The 23,008-nt window shown below is 40.8% G+C and overlaps 1 protein-coding gene and 1 long non-coding RNA gene across 3 annotated transcripts in view; one reads left to right on the top strand and one right to left on the bottom strand.

The window, feature by feature from the left end:
* The window catches only part of CXXC4 (CXXC finger protein 4), a 60,971-nt gene that overhangs the window by 30,017 nt on the left and 7,946 nt on the right, over positions 1-23,008 (bottom strand). The window lies entirely within an intron of this gene.
* The window catches only part of LOC142499495 (uncharacterized), a 34,911-nt gene continuing 33,296 nt past the window's right edge, over positions 21,394-23,008 (top strand). The window contains exon 1 of the long non-coding RNA XR_012802690.1: positions 21,394-21,466. This is a non-coding gene — a long non-coding RNA (uncharacterized LOC142499495). The remainder of the gene's footprint in view (positions 21,467-23,008) is intronic.

Genomic DNA, 23,008 nt, shown 5'->3' with positions numbered 1-23,008 from the left:
CCCCCGAAGCAGTTTTCCCAGTTCCTGCCATTTAGTACACTGGTGTTACTGTGACATTTGCTTCCGATGTATAGGCTGATACCAATCTATAGCTTTTCTTGACTCATTTCCACCTTTATGTTTGAATTCTAATCCAGCAAGCCATCATTAGTTTCTCTGTGCTCTCTCTCTCTCCTCCCAAGCCTCCTTTTCTCAACCGTAAACAATCGTAATTACTTTGCTTCCCGCAAGTCCTGGGTTTTTTTCTTCTCCAAATGTTAGACTGACTACATATATTTAAACACAGAAATACCGAAACATCCTTTGTTGGTTGGAGAAAACGGCAAATGCACCATTCATTTGTTTCTTTATACCTGTAAATTGTAAAAACGTACACTCTTCTAGCAACAACAAAAAAAGAGGAAATAATTGCACATAAAAAGCACGGATTTCTTTTCTTACATTTGCAGTGCCAAACTGTTTGCAAGTCTTAGCAACGAGATGCAAGCCACGCCAGCAATAAAACACAGGGATAAAACAAGCAGAACATCTGCACGCAAAGCCTCCATCCTTGAAAACGTTGTTGCCCATATTCAATGATACCAAACTAGACTTAATTTGCTCTTAAATTGGGCATGTGGGTTTAATTGTTTAGTTGAGGGGTTTATTGCCTACTGGCAACGTGATATTCTACCTTGGTTATGTATGTTTGAGTTTGGAGACAGGACTCGGAATAAATCATGCAAGTAGATACCAGGCCTATGAAGCCAGTGGGTGGAATTTACCAGGTTACATGAATGTAACAGTAGAAAGCCCAACTGCCTTCTACGTGTCAGTGGGAGATGGATCAACCAGAAGGATTTGCACTTTGGTTTTTGAAACATGGCCTGTGGCTATGTGGGAGTCTAGACCTCCTACTTAGCTAAAACAGGAAAGGACTGCAGAGCTGTGAATGTGTGTGGGCTTCCCACCATACAGGCAGCAGATACAAAAATCAAGCCTAGCATTCAACTACATTCTGTGCCTTTCATTTCCTCTGCTTTTTTCCCTCCTTTTTACTTGGAAAAGATGTATACCCAACCAGTGTTGGATAACACTAACATACTTTTCATGCCATTGCATATTTTGCCAAAATAGAACATTAACACCATTCACAGAGTATTAATTATAATGGTAATCTGCACTCGATCTCAAGGATGTGTCAATCTGATGTGACTAATGAAAATAAAGTGCGAAACCTCCTTTGAAACAACTACAATCCCAAATAGATGCCAAGCAAAAAAGAAACACACGTCAATTTAGCATCCGCAACGCAGCAGCGACATTCATCGACAATCCCCAATGATTCAGTGTGTTCCATATTGTTATTTATTCTTTAGTAAAACGTTACACTCGTTATTTAATTCATATATACTGCCAACTATGTAAGCTTCGCCTTCCTGACAAGTTAGGAATCAGAAACCAAAAATAGAGGCAGGTTATTCTTGAGCTCAGAATAAAGCTATAACAATTACTCCGAAAACTTGCACTACTACTGTATGTAACCTTGTTTACATAGTAAAATGCAGGCATCTGGGCTCCATGATTTGTGAAACATCTCTTCAAGCAGCAATACTACTTTCCCCCCCCCTCCTTTTTTTTCTGCCTTATATGTAAATCACGTGACAAAGTATAATTCTACATTCATACTGTGCCTACTGTAAACTGGCAATCATTTGGTGCTCCTGCTATAAAGCTGTAAATATCCTGATTGTGTGCCTAACATAATGGCTGCCTTTCAGTTTCAATAAATCCTTCACTCAGTGTAACGCAGCAGCTACAATGTATCCTGATATTACTACGGTAACATTATCTATTAAAAGAGTTTACAACTCAAAATGTTGCCAATATCTTGCACTGCTGGGGAGGTAGGCTAAAGCCTGCTATAAAAATCAAAGGATGCTTTAAAACTCATTAAAAATGGCATTAAGAGCTGAATAATAATAATCAAAATTAAAAACCACTTATCTAACACTACAAAACTGATTTATTAAAAAAAAAAATTAAGAAAACCTCATAAGATTTCACGTTTGGCTGCTTTCACTGTTCTTTGCTTTGTTGAATAAAAATCAATAGAGCGACGATGATAACAAGATTTTGGGGTACGGAGTGACTAACATATTGGGGCTTATTCAATAAGGTGCGATCCGGCGCTGCTGCACGTACATCCCCATTTACTTCAATACTTCCTGATGCTATTGCAGTTTGCTAATTAAGCCCCATTGAGTCAATTACCTTGCCTAAGAACCGGAGCCTTTTCATTATTTTTTCCATAAAAAGAAAAGTCGATGGGTGGAGACAGCATAGTACGTAAGGAACAGCGAACAAATCTGTACATTGCATTATTTATTTCTAATTAAATTACTAATGCATTACATTCAAGTAGCTGAAGCATTGTGAATATATCATATTAAAAAAAAGCAATGATATAATAATACATTTATTTCAAATTGCGCTTTTGGGATGTAAAGTGCTTCACAATTACAGTATAGTGCGCGGTAGGCAGCACATGGGAATATTACAGGCACAGGTCCCTGCCCCATGGAGCTTACAATCTATGTAGTTGGTGCCTGAGGCACAGGGAGATAAAGTGACTTGTCTAAGGTCACAAGGAGCTGACACCTGGAATTGAGCCAGGTTCTCCTGATTCAAACTCTATGTCATGGCTTTATAAAGTCAGTGTCTTTATTCACAGTCTGCTCCTTTTCCATACGTACGTGTGTACGGCATCTTCTTTCTTATAAGAAACAAAGGGAATCCTACAGAAAAATAGTTATATGGAAAAAGCTTTAAAAATAAATAAAAATACCCACATCTACATGGTTGAGTACGGTTCAAAGTTAATTGCTTGCAATGGTTTCCAAGTGGCACCTTGTGTGTCATTCACTTGAGAAATACAGTATTGAACAAATTGCAAAAATGCAAAAGACTGAAACCATGGATGAGCTTTTTATAGCTATGAAATAAATTACGTAGAAGCCTAGGAAGAGAGGGGGGAAAAAAAGTGTTCCTATAATATTCAAGACTAGAAGTTAACAAGCCTGCTGGGATCTTTTTAGCCCCTGCAGAGCTGAGACTTCAACATTATTAAATGGCTGTCGCATCTGAAGTATGGTGCAACATAACTCAATAAACAGCGGAAAACATATGATGCTGAATGGGGGGAGGCTTTAGATTACCCTGCAGAATAATTCAGTTTCAGGACAGGTGTCTCGTTCGTGAGAGAACAAGATATGACTGGCAAGGAGATGGCAGTGCGGGCTCCTTATAACAAAGTGTTAACATGGAAAATATCAGAGCTGTAACTGTTCTTGGCATCCTACAATTGTGCTAACCCTTTTCAGTGCCAGTGCGTGCCGGAAAACAATACATGGCAGGCACATCTAGCATGGTTTTTGAAGCTGCAGTTTCTCACCCGCAAACAAACACGATGCGCTACAGAACAACAAGTAGGTCTATAGACACCCAGATCCTTCAAATGTGCAATTTAACTGAAAAGCATACATTTTCCTAAACTTTTGCCAGGTCTTTGATTGTGCGCGTCAAAGTGACCTGACAGTGACGTGTTTAATGAGTTAAAGGGTCTGTGCCACGTAGAAGCAAAGTGACGTAATGACAGTGACATGTTTCATAGGTTAAAGGTTCTGTCCCACCTAGGAAGAGTGGAAAATAGCTGAAGCGCTCAATGCAGGTGTAATAAACCAAAATAAGCCAAACCACTAAACCAGGGTACTAACAATTGATATAGTACCTAATGTGTAATAATATGGGTACTATCCTCCTGAAGACAGGTGGTATATGGTACAAGCCCACTTACCATCAGTCTCATTGGCAGGTTCCCCTGAAAAATATGCAAATACTCACATCCTGGTAGGGTAGGTAGGCAGGCTGTGCAGCTACTAAATGCAATACAGGGAAAAAGGAGACCAAAAGCGCACCAGCACAAACGGAGCAGGAAGGACCCAAAACGAAAAATAATTAAAAGGGCACTTTAATGTGACAAAAGACCCATCCAACGCGTTTCGAACGTCACAGCGTTCTTTTTCAAGGCAAAAAGAACGCTGTGACGTTCGAAACGTGTTGGATGGGTCTTTTGTCACATTAAAGTGCCCTTTTAATTATTTTTCGTTTTGGGTCCTTCCTGCTCCGTTTGTGCTGGTGCGCTTTTGGTCTCCTTTTTCCCCACCTAGGAAGAGGCCTCAGAAGAGACCAACCCAAAGCACTGGTTTGTCTTATGATGTTTGGAAATGTTAACAGGGCATCAAGAGTGTGCACTAGAAGTTGGCATAATTTGTATTATAACTGGAGTAATTTGTTGCATTTAGTTCTCTAGTCTCTAAAATGAAGAATTTGTTTAAGGGTCAGACATCTTTAGTAATATACCAGGAGTCCAAAGTATAACCTTTTTTAACCCCTTTAGGTGCCACAGTGGCTTTCAAATATTTACAGCAAGCAATGCATGAAAAGTTCTTCTGGCTCTAATGCTGTTAACGAGAATCAGTAGTTGAGATCAGTACTTCTCAGTTATGACCAAAAGGAGAGCTCACTAGTCACGCTGTCCAAGTCTTGTAAACCATGAACATGTAGATTAGTGGCAATTGGCAAATATTCTATTCAGTAAGAAAGAAATGTCATGTGAAATCTTTAATACTTGGCATTTTGCAGCTGAAAGGTAGCCAAATAGATTTTCTTATAATAACGTCAACAGTCTCTTGACCTGGGCTTCACTTTGAATTAAAGCCTTTGGCTTGCTTTAAGCACGTAAGGCTCGGGCTTAAGGGAAATATGATTGGAGCACATACTTTATATCATGGTTATTGAGTAGTTACAACTAAAAGAACAGAAATGCCGTTTTTATGTGCCATTTTGCTTTGTTCATTGAATTCAAATGTGTGCTACTGTATGTGTGGGCAAGAAAACAACATTTCAGTGACTATTGTCTAAAAGCAGCAATCCCATTTATTTTTTTTACATGATGGGAAACAGGTGGGGGAGATTTGGGAATCAAAGCTTAACGGTGGTATTTTCTCTCCAGGGAACGCCCAATTTCCAAGAAACCTACTGGTGAAGTTACCGGGTTCAAACTTCCCTCCTCAGGAAACACAAGAGCTGCACAATCTCAGAATCTCAGGCCAATAGGAAGCTGTGACATCATCGGTTGTTGCTTCCTATTGGACAGCCATTTAAATCCCCTTTAAAACCAAGACGTGATACCCATAACTTCACCAGGAAGTATCTCAGGAACTGTGGGTTCCCCGAAGCTGAAAATGTGTGTGGTTCAGCTCTGGAGGGCACCCCGGTTCCAATCCTGTTAAAAAGAGGGTTGGTTAGGAGGGGAAATGCTACTTTAAACAAAAGAAAAGTTATTTTAAATGATTATTACATCGTAGTTGCACATTTGCACTGATCAGGGCCGTTGGTTACATTAGTTACATAGTAGGTGAGGTTGAAAAAAAGACATATGTCCATTGAGTTCAACCTATGTTACATTTAGACGACAGATGCCTATACTATATTTGTATTTACAGTACAGGCGGTCCTCGGTTATCTGCCGAAATCCGTCCCGCAAACGGCCATCGGATTGCGGACCGTCGGATTGCGGATCCAATGTTAATCTGCAGCGGGGAGCATCGGATAATGAATTCCGACGTCGGATAATGCGTTCAGCAGAATGCATTATCTGGCCGCGGATAATCCGTTCGACGGATAACTGACCGACGGATAGCGAGGACCACCTGTATATTTCTCCAGAGGAAGGCAAACGAAAAACCCCAGTGAAACATTATCCAATAATATCATACAAGGGGAAAAATAAAAATAAATTCCTTCCTGACTCCAGTAATGTCAATCAGATTTGTTCCTGGATCAACATCCTTCCCATGGTTACTTATGTGGTATATTCCTGCATACCTTTCTTTTCTAAAAAGATGTCCAACCTTTTATTTGAAGATATCTACTGTATCTGCCATCACAGTCTCCTGGGTAATGAATTCCACATTTTAACTGCCCTTACTGTAAAGAACCCTTTCCTTTGTTGCTGGTGAAATCTCCTTTCCTCCAACCTTAAGGGATGACCCGCTGTCATTTGTACTGACTGCCCGTGGGATGAATAGTTCTCTTGAAAGTTCTTTGTATTGCCCATGAATATATTTGTAAAGTTACCATATACTCTCCTATATGCCTTTTTTCTAATGTAAACAAATCTTATTTAGCTAGCTTTTCCTCAAAAATACCATTTCTATACCCTTTATTAATTTGGTACCTCATCTCTATACTTTTTCTAGTTCTCATTTAGTCATTATTTACTGTAAAACACTACTGTTTCAATTAACTTCTACACTCATCTTGTCTGCCTTTGGCTTTAGAACGTGATGTTCATACAATATTTTACCTTGTAATTTAGACCACTGTTGCGTGCATAGAGCAAGGGTTTTCAAATGTTTACTTTATATGGGATTACTTAAACATTAATATTCATTTGAAGGACCACCTTACTTACAGCGCTCACAATGATTATATTTTATTTGTATATATATATAAGTTAAAAGTAGTGGACCTGTATGTAAAGATCAGCCTTTGGTAGCAATTGAAAAGCCAGATTGAAGGAGAGAGATGAATTAAGTGAATTTTGAGGTGTCTCGTGGTCTACTACCTAGGTCTTCTGGGACCAATGATGGTCAAGGGACAACAGTTTATAAAGACAGGATATATTTATCCTGACAATACTGTGTAGTGGTCAAAAGATGATCATAGAAGAAAACATATAAAAATGACATTCCACTCCTAAGTATAGGATACTTAGGGTACTTTGGAAGGGTTACAGTTGCAAAATGAGTGAAATATGTGCCATAAAGAGACCGGTCAAAATGAGCAGGCTTTAAAAACCCTCCCTGATTTACGATGAAAGGCCACTTAACTGCATATGCAAAAGTACAATAAAGAAAACCCAACAGTAGCTTCCATACAGTGGACTTACATTTCCCTATACGTACAGTATAGCAGAAAACCTGATTATCCAAATAAAAAAAGAGATTCCAAAATTGGAGGAACCTTGGGATCCCCCAGCACTGAACTCCACTATTCCTAGCTATAGGTACTCCCCTGTTCATGAGATCTATCTACCTTTTTGCGTGCCGTAAAATAATAAGATGGCCAATCCAGTCTTCCAATAGGAAGCTTCCATGCCATGACACAGCAGCTTCCAATTGGGACATGGGAGCGAGGCTTGAATGGCAGGCAAATTGATTTCCCAAAAGGCACATAAAAAAGTAACTGGCCGGTAATCTGATCTAAAAATACGACAATTCGGCAGCTATTTTAATTGTTGATTATACCAAACTGTTAATCCTATGCGTACCATGAACGTGCAAGAAACAGCTGTGCTATATCTCGGAAGATGCCTGGCACTGAAGAAAAAAAGCAGATATAGCACTAGCATTGATTAGCAATTGGTGGGATTAACAAGCTTTTCAAAACACTCACGTAAAATCTACACACATCAGCGAAATTCCGGCTCCTACTAGCCAATTGTAAAACACTTAAGCTTTGTTTTTTGTGCGTTCTAATGGCAACCACAGTAATGCCCCCTCTATATACTCGACTATTTCTGCAGGTGTCATTTCTAACTGTCTTATACAGTTGTTTCTTATATACTTCACTAAAAAATATAAATAAAAAAAACTATACCAATTACATAGAAAAAACAATAAACTGCGCAATTAACAAAAGTTTTTAGACATAAAAGACAGCAAATAATACATCTCAAAAATATCATATTTTGTATTCAGTTTTTGAAACATCAACCGTCACTTTTAACCCCTTCAATATATCACTGCCATTGATTTATTTCTGGTGCAGTCCGTTTAAAATAAAATGTGCAAATCCCAAAGTTTTTTTTTAGTGTTCTTTTCATTTAATAGTAGGCCTACTCGAGTTATCTGAAAAATGTCAAGGAAGAAGCACATTTCTGTGTACAAGTTGTGTCTTGCCAACTCCACTGGCCCAAAAACAAACCTTGCATTCATAAAACCAGGTGTGAGCACCAAAAGAAAAGAAAAAAGATAAGGAAATGGTAACATGACACTGAGCTCACCTTACTACAAAGCCTTGAAAACAACGCTGCCACAGTTCCACAAATGTCAAATTCAATTATTACCCACACACATATACATACACACACATATATATCTATATATATATATCTATATATATAATTCTGCAGTCATTTGTGTACAAGTCTCCTTTAAAAAATACTGTATATAACTAAACTAGTACATTTAAGACCGGAGAAAAATTGGTGTGTCAAAATGCAACATTATTATTATTGTTTTTATTTGTGTGGCGCCAATATTTTCCGCAGTGCAGGTACAATTTACATTGCCTAGTGTTGAGAAAACTATTGTGAACCCCGGTGATAATTACGTAAATGTCATCGTTTTTCCATGATAATTTTCTTGAATCAAAACCTTTTCTTACATTTTCAATAGGGTTATATTAAAAAATTCCATGTCTTTTGGAGGAAAAAAAATGATATACTGTATTAATTAGACAAACAATGAGTAATTAAGAGTCAGGGTATGTGTAAAAGTAAGTAAAACCCTGGTTTTATCAGCTAAATTAAAAGGAATGATTAGAATCAGGTGTTTAAATAATTAGGTAGATCTGCAGGGGTGGGTTTGGGAGGTCCCATCCTATATAAAGATCGGAAACTTTGTCAGTTGGTCTTCACCATACAGGTGTGTGGAAACACGTCCTGTCACGATCAAAAGAAATCCCAGAGGACCTCAGAAAAGCAGTTGATGCTTATCAGTCTAGAAAGAGTTACAAAACCATTTCTAAGGATGTGGGGCTCCACCAAATAGAGAAAGTTCAAGACCATAGTGATTCTACCCAGGAGCAGTCTACTACCAAAATCTCTCCAAGAACAAACCGTAAATCACCCAGGAAGTCACAAAGAACCCCAGAGTTACATCCAGGGATCTGCAGGCCTCTCTCGTCTTGGCTAATGTTAGTGTTCTTGACTCAACTATCAGAAAAAGACTGAACTCGAATGGTGTTCATTGAAGCAGTTCTATAAGGAAGAATGGGCCAACATTCCTCAAAACCGATGCGAGACCTGCCTGACCAGCAGCTGCAGGAAACGCTTAGGCTACGCTTATAGTGCCGGCGGCGTCAAGCTGCGGTCGCTGGAGAAATCAAATAGAGATGACTTCCAGCGATCGTGACGAAGCCGTCGCTGCGTCGCGCTTACTATAAGCGCACGAGACAGCGGCAATGCATGTTTTTACACAATGTTGCGTTGCTGTCGCAGGCACTATAAGCGCAGCCTTAGTTGAAGTCATTGCTGCACAAGGCGGTGACACCAGGTACTGCATCTAAAGGTTCACTTACTTTTTCACACATGGATATTGAATGTTGAATCATTTGTAGATAAATAAATGTTGAAAAAGTATCATGTTTTTGTGTCATTTGTTTGATCAGATTATCTTTATCTATTATTAGGCCTTAGATTAAGATCTAATATAATTTTAGGTTAGAAATATGTGAGAATCCTAAGGGGGTTCATAAACGTTTTCTCGCCACTGTAAATCCATGTTTTTTTTTTTAATATGCATTGCATATATTGGTAACATTACTATTAAATGTGTTGAGAGCAATTTGCTCTCAATGTGACTAAGACTGAGGACCAGCTGCGGGCAGGCGCGTGCGCGGCCGTGTGTGCGCGGGCCACCAGCCCCTTACTGTCAGTCTTGTTGTCCCCGCTGCCTCCTTCCGACCAGGCTCACTACGCGCTGTGACGCGCCAGCCCCCAGTGGATGCAAGAAGATTGTGATCCCGAGCGGTGACGTGTCACGTGGTGTGCTGGTGAGCCTATCAGCACCGGGGGCTGGAGCTGTCAGAGCTTCTCCCACCTCCAAAAGGTAGGGGGGAGAGGGGGGAAGTGTTTGTATTTGTGTATATGTATGTGTGTATGTATGTGTATATGTGTATATGCATATGCATGTACGGGTGTGGGTGGGTGGGTGGGGAGCAGCACGGAGAGGGAGCAGCAGAGGGCATTTGTGGGTGTTCGCTGCTCACCTTCCAGCATACAGCAGCACCCTCCTCTGCAGCCCGTGAGACCCCCGATGCAGCCCTCTGCTCAAACCTCGCCCCCCTTCCCGCTCCCTACAGACCGCAGGCAGCGGTCAACTGCCTCTCAACGCGCCGCCTGTATGCAGTGCGGGCGCGCTGACTGAAGCAGCGGGGCCTCGGCCTAAGGTAAATGTAGAAATCTGCCTAAATACACGTAAGCAAAGCTTGACATTTTTGTAACATTTAGACTTGTCCACTAGTTGTTGCTTTCCTCACGACACTCAATTTAGACCTTTGGGACAACTATTGGAGTCACTATAAAACATGACACTTTATGTGTCAGGACCGTGGAACTCAACCTGCACACCATGGTCTGCAGAAACAGTGGCATTCCCCATCAGCTATCCGATCTGCTACCTGGCTGCTTTGTTGCCTACCCTACACTATTCCACTTGCATTCTGCTTACTTTGTGCCACCAATCAGATGTAACTAGACAACCCTCTCTGTTACTCTTAAACAGTCAATTTCCATTTCAACACAACCCCTACTGTGTCCTGCTGTTCTCCTACTCATCCTGACCTCTTCCTGACCTGTTTGCCTGCGGCCTGGCCTGACCTTGACTTATTTAGAAACCTGTTCTGCTGTCAGCCCTAACCTCATGTTTATCCTGTTCTGTGGCCGGCCCTGAACTCGGCTTAATGCGCAATCAGTGTTGCTTTGCGTTCATTATTGATATCTGACTGTTTGATCATAATTCTTTCCAACCCCTTTGTTACAACACTCAGGGCTTCGGCTAATCCTGTTGCCACTGGGGACCAAGCAATCTGTCATGATATAGACTACATCTCAGCATTGTCTCAGGGCTGTGCAAAAGTCCAAATGTGCTTATTGATCAAGCTAGAGGTATAAAGTCCATGGCACAGAAGAGAGGTTTCTGCTGTTGCCTAGAGACTATTCTATGGCTTTGGAGGGCTAGATGGAGTCAGCAGTTGTACTTACTGGTGGGAGCCAATAATATTGCTAAACCAAAAGATGTTTTACGCAATTAGATGTAGTTGGAAATATTTAGTATTGCCCCTTATTTTAGCATGTTGCTTTTCACTGGGAAATCCCAAATATGAACTGCACCATTATGTAAGAAGTATGCAGACACAACAATTGTAAAATACCTAAATATATCCTCTGTGTCTATAACACATAATAAATCAATGTTTGCAGGGCCTTCTAGCAGTAAAAGGGGGGTAACCTACACAGGCTTTATACCTGCATCACGTGAACAGGAAGTCATTAATTAACATACAACTATTGTTGACTACTACATTTCTCTACCCACCCTCAAACATTTAACCAAGATCCTTAAGATGTACTTGACAAGTAATGCAGGTGTGGATGCCTACAGTTGTTTCAGTCTTGTCTACTACGAAGAGTTTGTAAGCAGTGTTTCAATGGTGCTGCTTAGGGATCCTAATTTAATTGTGCATGACATTCATGTCCTTACCATTGCCATGCCTGAGATACCATGATTTTATTTTGCCAACTATTTATACATATTCTAAGCATGTCATTTTACACACACGTGTGTGTGTGTGTGTGTATATATACATATACATATATACACACACATACACACACACACACACACACACACAAATATATATATACCGTATATAGATATATAGTGCGTGGATGTGTGTACACATACATACATACATACAGGTCTAGGGAAGAAGAGAAGAAGGACTTCTTTTTTTTCACATCACCCACACAAGTAAAGGACTTTTAACATTCTAATTTTCTTAGAGGAGAAAAACAAATGAGTATAAACCAAGCCTGTTCTAATATAATAATACCTGTCTACAACTCTTTTGCCCAAAAAAGACTGCAATTCATTATTTTTTATTGTTTTTTTTTTTGCAGGCACCTAAGACGGAAGGCATTAACACAATTTAAAATAGAATGATTATCTGTTTGTCACAACCGCTTTTGCATATCAAGTTTATGTTTATCACCTGCACATTCCAGACAGGAACCCGAAATAAAGAAACAATTAGTTTGCCACTTGTATGTAGGATTTGTCACCAAAACAAACGTCTGTTTTGAAATGTAGTTGAGAACATTAACATTTTAGAGATTTATGTAATAAAATGAGTATTAATAAATGCCCCTTAAACGAGTATGCAGTACTATTCTTAACAAAAAGAGGCATTGTCACAATTATGCATACATTCTTTTCTCGCTCTAACTTTAACACTTTTGTAGTTGCAAAATAAAAACATTAAATGGCTTGTTCGCTTGTTTTCTCTTTAGAGCTCCTGTCCTTCTTAGCAACGTGTTGAAATGATCACAGCCATGTAACACTTTCTTATTTAAACCCTAACTCACTAAGCTGAAAAGCTAGCTTCCCTGTGCGAGAAAATATTTTAGTCCCATTCTTACATCGGAGCCGAACTCTTCTCCCGCACGAGGGAGATTTCATCACAGCATACTGAATTAGGCAAGCAAAGGTTTCATAGATAAGGATATGTTGACGAGCTTTGCAAATGAATGCCTGAAAGCCTAAACTACTAACACAGGAGTTACATCTATACTGTAGCCTTTTCTAAGGGATAGTTAGAGGCTCATACCAGCACGAGAAAGGCATACAGAAGACATTTAAAAGTTGGTTTAGTTAAAAAGAAAACGTTAAAAAAGTACCCTTGAATCAATGTATTTACAAAAATCTACAGTATGTTGAAAGTAGTATATATGTGAAATTCACAATAAAGCATGTTTTTATAATGAAAACTGGAAGGAGAAGGCCAGTAGTACAAAAAACAGGAACAGCTAAGCAAATTTGCTCCTTTTTAATGTGTCTCGTGTTATACACAGCTTCTAAGCCCTATAGATGCTGGTTATTATGAAATCACTCATACAATATGATGAGCATGATACAAGAACAAGCCCAGGAAACCATGCAGGGTCCCTTTATGGACATTATTCCCAAGATGCATTGCTTTTGTAATGTCTACATGACTATGTCTCATGCCAATTTGCATGGGTATAGTCTTCTCACACGGCATCCCCCAGTATGGCCACACAGACGGAAAAAGATTTAACTCCAAAAGAAAAAAATCTGATAGTCAAATGATTTTGATGGTTTGGATGTGTGAAGTACTGTTCCTATTTTTGTACAAAGGGGACAGAAAAGAAAGACATGTCTGTACTGTAGTAGAATACAAAGTCCTGTTGGCATACTGGACAGCTATTTATTCTATTGTAATATCTAGCCTTTATTTATTAAAACTGTGTTTTGCCATAAGACCCCTTCCAGTGCTAGAAGACATCTAACAGCCCATTCACTGAACTAGACTGTGAAGTGTCTTGCTGTGCCAGAAGAATTCTTACGCAGACTGTTTAGTAAATATGGGCCATTATGTCCTGAAGATGACATTGAGCAGCATGTTTAATTTGGTGCCTGAAACATAAAAAATGCTGAGCCCCAGCATTGTTGAAACGCACTAAAATGTTAATCTTTCAAATTTTATCAGGGCTTTTCCACCCAAAAATCAATTTTGAACAGCACACACAATAAATAGAAGAGCGTCCAATTACAAAAACTACTCTAATGCTTACATTTACAAAAAAACAACAACACACAGCTTACGGACTTGCAAATAATTAACTTTTAACGGATTGCTACTGTACAATCAAGGAGAGCCTGTGGGTGCTATTTCCTGTAGCAGAATAACATTCATATCATTTTTAGGCCGAGCTCACTCTGTCTGCTGGGAGATGTGTGCTCATCCCCAGCAGACCGAATGACGCGACTTGTAGGCGGGACCGAGACATGGGTAGGGTGTTTCTTTTGTTACATGTCACTCATTGGCTGGCAAAATACACGTGACGCTACTGCCACACAAAATTACAACTCAAGTTGTCTCTCTCAAGTGTAGCAGTGTCAACGCTGTACTTCGCCGCCAGGAGACGCTTGTAGACTGAAAACTGTCATACATCAACATCAAAGTGTGCGAATGTGCGCATGCATGTAAGCGAGCGCACGTCGTGTAGCAGGCAGTGAGCGGGTCCGTAGGCTGCATTTATAGTAAGGGCTACGGCGACGCGACTGCGTGACGTCAGCCGTCACCGTTGTAATAGCGATTCCTGCTTATAGTGCAGGAGGCAAGAGAGGGCGAACGGGGGGTGTGGCCGAGAGCAGTTCACCCTCATTGGCTGAGTCCATGGTGACTCCAGCCGTGCGGAGGCGCGCTGAGGCTGAGGGAAAGCGGGTGCTTTCCCTGGTCTTAGTTCGCGAGCTGTCCGGAGGCGTGTCGGGGGCGGGCCAGTGACGTCGGGGGCGGGCCAGTGACACTCACGTGACCGGCCCTGCCCTCGCGTGAGCGCTCAAACTAGAAAATTAATGTCGGCTACGCTTCCGCACGCTTGCGGAAGCGTGCGCGAGCCCCTGCTAAAGCCGCTCTCATTGCGGCTGCAGGGGCTCACTGCCGGGCATGAGCGCGGCTCAGCACGGTGCCCACGGCCTTAGGCTGGGGCCATAGAGGGGTGAGGAGTTCCGAGGTGCGCTGAGCCAGCGTGCGCGAAGGGAGCCGGGGGGAGGTGGTTGGAGGCGGGGCAGTGACGTCACTGGGCCAATCGCCCGTGACGCACTGACGTCAACGTCACGGCGCCGTGACGTTGACGCTGCTTCAGGCTGATTGGATGTTTTCAGCCGACAGTGCGCTGAAAAACAGCTTGGCTGTCGGCTGAAAATTCCAAAGCCTCAGCACGCCTGCGGACGCTCGCGTGAGCCCCCTCTCAAGGCATCCTCAATGAGGGGCTCAGCGCGGCCTGTCCTTCTATGGACTCGGCCTTACTCTTCCTTCAGAGTGAGGACAGTGACATCAGCAGACTACAATTTCAACAAACATTTTTCGTGTGTACAGTTGCACATATAAAGCAAAAGTCTGAGTCACTTACCGCAGACTGGACACCACAGCACCCATCTTAAGAAACCGTACTTAACAACCCACACTGAGAATTGAAATGTCACGAAACACTCACAATCTTCATGTCACACTTTTGGGGGAATTTAAATGTATCAAATATTGAGTTACATTTAAAAAAAAAAAAAATTAAACAGAGCTGGGTGGGTAAAAACAAGTTAAAGCAAGTATTTATTATACATAAGAACTAAAAAATACCCAGACTGTGATGTAAACGCTGTGTAATAACGCAGGTATATACTTATAGGGGTCCACGTTGAAATGGTCAAGAAGCAAAAAGTACTAATTTTCATGTCGTTTCCCAGAATCCCGAGCAGCAGTGGAAGCACTTTATGCCAAGAGATAATAGGGAAGCAGTGTTACAGACCTGTCTGAGACATGTTAATGTGCTCACAAGTGATATTTTTATTTGCTGAACCTGTTAAAGCAAATTATAGAGGAGGTGATGGAGAAGTGATACATGTAAATTCCCCCTAAAGTGTGACATGCAGTTCGGGGGTGTTTTGTGACATTACAATTCTCATTGTGTTTGTCTGAGTGTGGAGGTGAGGATCTGATTGCCCGGAGTCCAGTCTGCGAGGGAAGCTGCCCCAAATGGACTCATCTCACCTGAAAATAAAGCTCCTGGAGAACATCCTTCTTAGGGCTCGTTCAGGCTGCCAGCTGAGGACTCGGAGGGAGGGAGGGCGGGAGGCAGGCAGTGCTGGGAGTTTGCTGGGCGACATGTGATTATCCCCCAGCAAACTTTTCAGCGTTGGGGAGGGGGCGGGGCTACAGACGCAGGGTAAAGTATCCAAGCTGCAGTCATGAAATCATTCTGAAGAATGATTTCATTGGCTGCCTTGGTCCCTGTGACGCTGCTTCAGCTCCAAGAAACGAAATTTTCGTTTACTGAAGCTGTCGTCAGCAGCAACTCCTGGCTTCGGAGGCAGCCCAGTAGCTACCCTGACAACAAGTATTCAAATTGAATACTTTGTTGCTCACGGCAGCACGCACGTCAGCACGCCCTGCCCCCGAAGCCAGCACCCTGAACGAGGCCTTATGTTGGGTGCTGTGGAGTCTAGTCTGAGACTTTAGGTTGATATGTACAGTTTGATGTAACCGCTACACCTTGCACCGTTTGATACTTTCTCTGAATTGTTCCTCCACTTGGCAAAAGTAATACATATCTTAGCATGGTCTCTATGGGGGGGGTGACATCAAGAACAACATGGGAAGTCTTTATGAAAAACTATGTTAATCAGGACAAAAAAAGAACCAAACGTTTGGAAATGCACAGTGAGCGTCTCCTAATGTAGGACTTTCATTCATCTTAAACAAGTTTCTTGGCTACAGTACTTTCGTAGAAATAAAAATGCACATCTACAGTGAGATTCAGGTTACATGTTGCCGTTTGGTACAAGCCCTTAGGAGAATCCCAATATAGCAACCCCTCACCAGGTCTGCCATGTTAACCTAATGTTGTACCTGTACTGTATGTAAACCTTAAAACTCTGGTTTGGAAACCTTTTTGTTTTTAGAAATACCACCTTAAAGTAAACAGTATGTGTGGCCTCTGCTGTGGTCCTGTTGGGTCCTTTTGGAGATAGCAAAAATGGTTGCCCATGTCAGGAAATAATGGTTTTATACCCATTGCATCAATGGGTATAGTTTCTAATGAGAAATCAACATGTAATCCTCTCACGTAGAACTGCTTTTGAGTGCATTAGTTCATGGGGAAATTGCAGTTATTAGAAGGCTCCAATAAGGTTTTCAGGGTCTCTGTTGTATAAATAAAAGAATGTTTAAATGGTTAGAAATTTGTAGACTGTTTACTTTACACTGTGGTGTCAGAAACATAACATGCTGCTTGAAGTGATCTTTTCATTTCAACGGTGACCTAAAATACTACAGCAATATGCAGAAAAATTGGACAATTTTGCAACAAACTTGCATAATCCCACAGTAAAAGCCTTGGTTATACAAATGTGTGCCTGTATGTTAGGTGAGCTGCCTTATGAATTATAGTTGTGATTTCTTTTGCAGATTTTCTAGTAAATACATTAAAATAATTCACAAAACAACCCTAAATGAATGATTCTCAATATTCAAATCATTCTTTTTTCACCAAAAATGTGTCAAGTTTGTGTATCACCAAAGATAACCTAATCTGCATTCAGCAACTACTGTAATTAATTCCACACTTCTGATACGTTTCTTAAAATGCTATTCTAGACACTTCTGGGTCGAAGAAAGTAGTATCCTATGCAGAATACAATATTTTGAATAATTACAGGAAGAACCCTCCAAAAAAGGTTGGAATGATAGCAAAACCAGTGAATGAGGGGAGTTTAAACCAGCAAACGCCCTTCAGAAGCTAGTATCTTCCCCCTGGGCAAGACCTGCTCTTTTATTAATATTGTTATAGTGTTAGAAATAATTATTGTCTTAATATCTTTGGCGTATGAGACTGCACTGTGTACTGGGTGGGGAGAGCGCTATTTTAACTTTGCACACACTTAAAGCTGCAGTTCAGTCTATTTTTTTATTTATTTTTTTACTTCAATAGTTTCATGTGGCCAATCTCTAATTACCTAAAGAACTGCATAGCTGCCGGTCAATTCGTTCTCTGTCTATTGATCGGCAACGTTTGGCGACATCTTTAAATATGGGGAATGTAAATCGTTGCTATAGGAACAAGCATGCTTGTTAAAATAGAATACAAGAAAATTGGTCTTTCAAAGTTGTTGTTTTTTTAAACAGAAAATGCTAAAAGTATTTTTTCTTACTACAGAACTGATTTATTAAAAAAAAAACACATGCAGGATATTGACTGAACTGCAGCTTTAAAGGGGGAGGTGAAACCCTAACCAGTTTTTTTTTTTGGTAGCCTCCCCTCACTTTTGTTTACATGTATAGGATGCAGGGGATCTCCAGAGTAGAACCACATGAATTTCGGCTCCGGGCGCCCCCTGGTTACCGAGATACTTACCAGAGAAGGTGCCGACAGTACTGTCCCCTCCAGGGGAAACAAAATGGAGGTTCAAATCTCCCGCATCACTTTGGCCAACAGGAAGCAGCGACGCCATCCATCGCGGCTACCTATTGAACCGCGTCACATGCGGTATTTAATCCATCATGAAGTACCGTCGTCACCATCACTGGTAAGTATTCGGGAAGCAGTGTTCCTGGAGCAGACATTCATGAGCTCCAGCTCTGAAGAGCCCCTGTATTCTAGTACAAAAAAGAGGGGCGCGAGGAGGGGAGCTGCGACGAATTGCTCTTATATCCCAAACTCTTATATTTCCTGAATGAAGCATCAGATTTACAAAATAAAACTAGCAAAAAGAAAAACAAATGTGTACTGCTGCTTTAATCCACTTTTCACTTTCCCGAAAGCTTAACCAAGCAAATCTGAAGTTCAGTATTAAAAAATAAGAAGAAGAAAATAACAATTAACAGCATTAAAAGGCAGTTACATATGTTGGGGAATTTAATCAAATATAATGATTTTTGCATCTTTAATATTGGAACCCAAAAATAAAGATTGTAAACGTATCTTATTATCATCTTAGACCAATTGTCTTCCAATTACAGGAAGCAGAGTATGACCCCAAACCAATCAAGAGGACAACCATCCAATCTGCAGTGCACTGATATCCGACTTTTACTTTCTAACAACAGACAGCACACTGTATGTATTTTCTTTCCCATTGTGTATCCTTCCCACTGATGGTTTTCACACGCAAGTGTGGAAATCAACACCAATCCTAAAACCAAGTTCTGTCTTGGTCCCTGAAGGAATCTAAGCACTGACTTAACCTAGCAGTTTTATGTAAGGCCTCGGGCATGGTCAGCGCTTAGGCGCTGACCCGTGCTGAGGCGCGCTCTCGCTTACCAGTGAGTCCCTGCAGCCGCAATGAGAGCGGCTTTAGCAGGGGCTCGCGCACGCTTCCGCAAGCGTGCCAAAGCGTAGGTCTTATCCAAATTTTAGATTTCGCGCTCATGGGAGCGCAGGGCCAGTCACGTGAGCGGTTCGCTCAATGAGGGCGAACCAGATCCGTGACGTCACTAGCCCGCCCCCCGACGGCGCGCTAACCAAGGCCAGGGAGAGCACCCGCTTTCCCTCAGCGCGCCTCCGCACGGCTGCTGCAACCCTGGACGCAGCCTTATACTCAAGAGTTGCAGTTCTGTTTCCGATACACAATACTACGATTAGATACCTATAATACTATACTATTAAAGATTTGTATGTGGAGGTGGGAGGTTTGTATGAGCTTTGTGTTGTTAGTTTCATAACTGTATAAATATAGAGCTCAATGATCCCTATTATGAGAACATTAGGAACCAAAGCTTGAGACAATTTCAAACGTTCATAATTTGCAGGGGGGGGGGGGGGACTATGAAAAATGTGTTTCTGAAGGTAAAATGGAGTTTCGACCTTCCTCATGGCTTGCAATCTGCCAGACATCTATCTAGATACAAAATGTACCTATTAGTAGGATGGCTTTTTATACAGTAGCTCACAATGAAAATCCATCTTAAAACCCCTGTTTGAGAAGAACAGTAGGAGCCCCTTAATCAACCCAATTTCTGCTCCTCTAACATGCAGGCCCTGCTCCATAACATGTGTTTGCTAGTGATTCCATTTTACATTCTGCTGCAAACGTGGTTTGGTTTTCTGGATAACCCAACAATGGGAAAAACTCCAACGTAAAGACGTTTTCTCTCTCTTTTAAGAAGTAAACCACTAAAGAAGATGCTGTCCACGTAATGCAGTAATTGTGTAAAAATTGTAGCCTGAAACAGATCTCAGCTGAAAAATGGACTTCTCTCATGATTGCAGCCTTTAAATAACCTACCGAATACTAAACGAAAGGTGGTGTGGTGACAGTACCCACTACCACAAATTATTATGGATTTCTACTAGCTTTTGACTCTAAAATACCAAGGTATTTCCCCCAGCAAATCACTGCAAGTCTAGAATAAACATGATGACCTGTCTTCCTCACCATGCAGTTGTGCAACTTGATAAAATAAGGGAAATGTAACACCTGATAAAGGAAGTAAGAAATTGATGATCCAGGGCACAATGCGGATTTTCAAAAAAGATTTAATTATCAAAATAGCACCAAATACGACGTTTTGTCCTTCTCAGAGGACTTTTTCAAGTGACTGGCATGAAAAAAGTCCTCTGAGAAGGTCGAAGTGTCGTATTTGGTGCTATTTTGATAATTAAATCTCTTTTGAAAATCCGCATTGTGCCCTAGATCATCAATTGCATACTATCTCAGGATTTACAGGCAGTTTTCCCTGAACCAGGAGCACCGGTTGTTGAAAGTATATTATACTTTATTTTTTTTGGTGTGCAGCTTACCATCTATTGTTCTACACCTGATAAAGGGCCATACATCACAAAATTCTTACATTCCTGTTGATGCAGATAACAGAATGGTTTTTATCTTTCATTACCTCTCTCAAATGAGCTAAACGCTATATAGATGACCCTCTTATTTCTCTCATCAATGTACATAATTACTCCTACGGGTTACGTTTCCTCTATGATATTATGATCCATCATAATAATGCTCCACCATACCAAAAATAATAGGAACATTATCACCTGATTTCTAATCACTGTGAGATGTTCATCCTGGCCAGGTTGTTATACAGGAATGATTGATATAAAACATTGCCGAGTCTTCCCTTTTAGCCTGGCTGGTAGTCCAATGGACAGCTGCAGCCACTTCACTTTCTACATCAAGAGTACCAATTTCAAAAACCTGGATGGATGGCCTGAAAACGCACAGCGATTAGAACCCAGCTGGCAATCACACTTCTGTTACATCACAGGACATTGTAAAAGCCTATTAAAAATAATATCTAAATTAACACACACATTACCCGCACGCTCTAACTCCAGCACCCACCACATTTTATATATATATATATATATATATATATACATATATATATGTCAGAGTGCTACTGAGCGTGGCCAATGTATACAAACAAAAGACAGGGGTGCCCAATGCTACATCCAATTGACAAAACATATAAAGTAATAAGTATAAAGTTTAAATACTTCAATAATAATAATAATAGCAATTACTTGGTTATTTAGTTAAACCCTTTGGCCAAAGCGTCATAAGCCTGCATACCAACGTCAAGGTATAACCAAATTTTGCAGGTCCTAACACTAAACTGTGAACCTTTCATTTTACCTCTGTATGAGAGAAAACAACCACAGTGAATCCTGTCCATTCAGCAAAATGCTAGAACCTCCCAAGTTAAAAAGGTGGGGAGGGGTGAACTCTGGGAGGAAGGGCCATTTACATGTGGTGGATTTTGGATTTAGAGCGTGCTGGGAATGTGTGTGTTAATTTAGTTCCTGACTGGCAACAGTTGCTTGGAGGTAAGTGGCCCCTCCTCCCAGAGCTCACCCCTCCCCACCTTTTTAGCTTGGGAGGTTCTAGCATTTTGCTGAATGGACAGGACTCACTGTGGTTGTTTCCCCTCATACAGAGGTAAAATGAAAGGTTTCACAGTTTAGTGTTAGGACCTGCAAAATTTGGTTATACCTTGACGATGGTATGCAGGCTTATGACGCTTTGGCCAAAGGGTTTAACTAAATAACCAAGTAATTACTATTATTATTGAAGTATTTAAACTTTATACTTATAACTTTATATGTTTTGTCAATTGGATGTAGCATTGGGCACCCGTCTTTAAAAATAATATCTGTTAACCCTTCTGAAGGCATCGTTAAGATTGCCCCACTAAAATGAGTAACTGCTGACACAACAAAATGGCATGAACATGTAGGAAAATATTATCTAATAGTGAGATAATAAAGGGGTAGTCCCTCCTAGGACAAAGGTAAACTAAGCCCTGTGGTATATTTAACCCTTTTGAGTGCCCCAGCCCCTGCGGCACATCCCCATCTCATTACTTCTCCTCTGAGTTCTCTTCCAGCCAGAACGCGTATGAAGCGCTGAACACAATCGCCCCTCAAAAACACGCAAAGCCGATGACGTAGAAATGGGGCTCCCAAGGGGTTAATAGGTTAAATGTAAGTGGCTGGCACTTTTTTTTTTTTTTAAATGGACAAGTAGAAGCATTTTTCAAAAAAAAAATGTAAACTTTAGTTTTTTCCTTGGTAAATTGTTTCTGTTTTGTCCATTGTTTGTATAGTCATTTGGAAGCCACCATTAGACAAACATAAGTAGCTGATGTGCTTGAATTTAGCGGACCTGGGGAAATGGGAAAAAAATTCATTTTTAACAGAATGCAAATAAGTTAAACTGTTATTTTAACCCCTTTAATGCCTCATTGCATAGCTACTACGCCACAGGGTCTCCCATTATACTATTTGCTCTTGTGGAGTTCTGATTGTGATCTGGCCGGCTGAGTGGACCTCCTTCTTCCATCATTGATGCTGTGATCACATGGTCACAAAGTGTCAGAGGGGCTGTACTCAGAGTTATGGGTGATAAGATGTTTTTAAAGAAGCAGTTTACATCTTCTTGTTTAATGTTATGTTCCTAACCTGCTATGTAGGACTGTCCCTTTTAATGTATGTATGTATGTATGTATGTATGTATGTATGTATGTATCCGTGTACATAGCGCTTCACAGCAGTAATACACATGACATAATAATATAGCACATAATGGGAATCAGCGCTTCAGACATAAAAGTAACATTAGGAGAAGGAGCCCCTGTCCCGTAGAGCTTACAGTCTAAGTGGTAAGAAGGGAGAACTTACAGAGGCAGTAGGAGGGATGAATGAAAGCACTGTGCAAAACAAGATAATTTTACAAAAGAAATAAATACGTAAAGGATTTCTACACCAAGTGTTGTCTTAATAATATACAGTGGAAAACTCGGCTAATCTGAAAATCCTGTGTTCGAAACTTCATATATTTTAGATATGATTTGGGTCAAAAACTCTTTA

Source organism: Ascaphus truei, chromosome 1 (genome assembly GCF_040206685.1).
Source record: "Ascaphus truei isolate aAscTru1 chromosome 1, aAscTru1.hap1, whole genome shotgun sequence".
NCBI lineage: Eukaryota > Metazoa > Chordata > Amphibia > Anura > Ascaphidae > Ascaphus > Ascaphus truei.
This window is presented reverse-complemented; position numbering and strand designations above follow the sequence as displayed.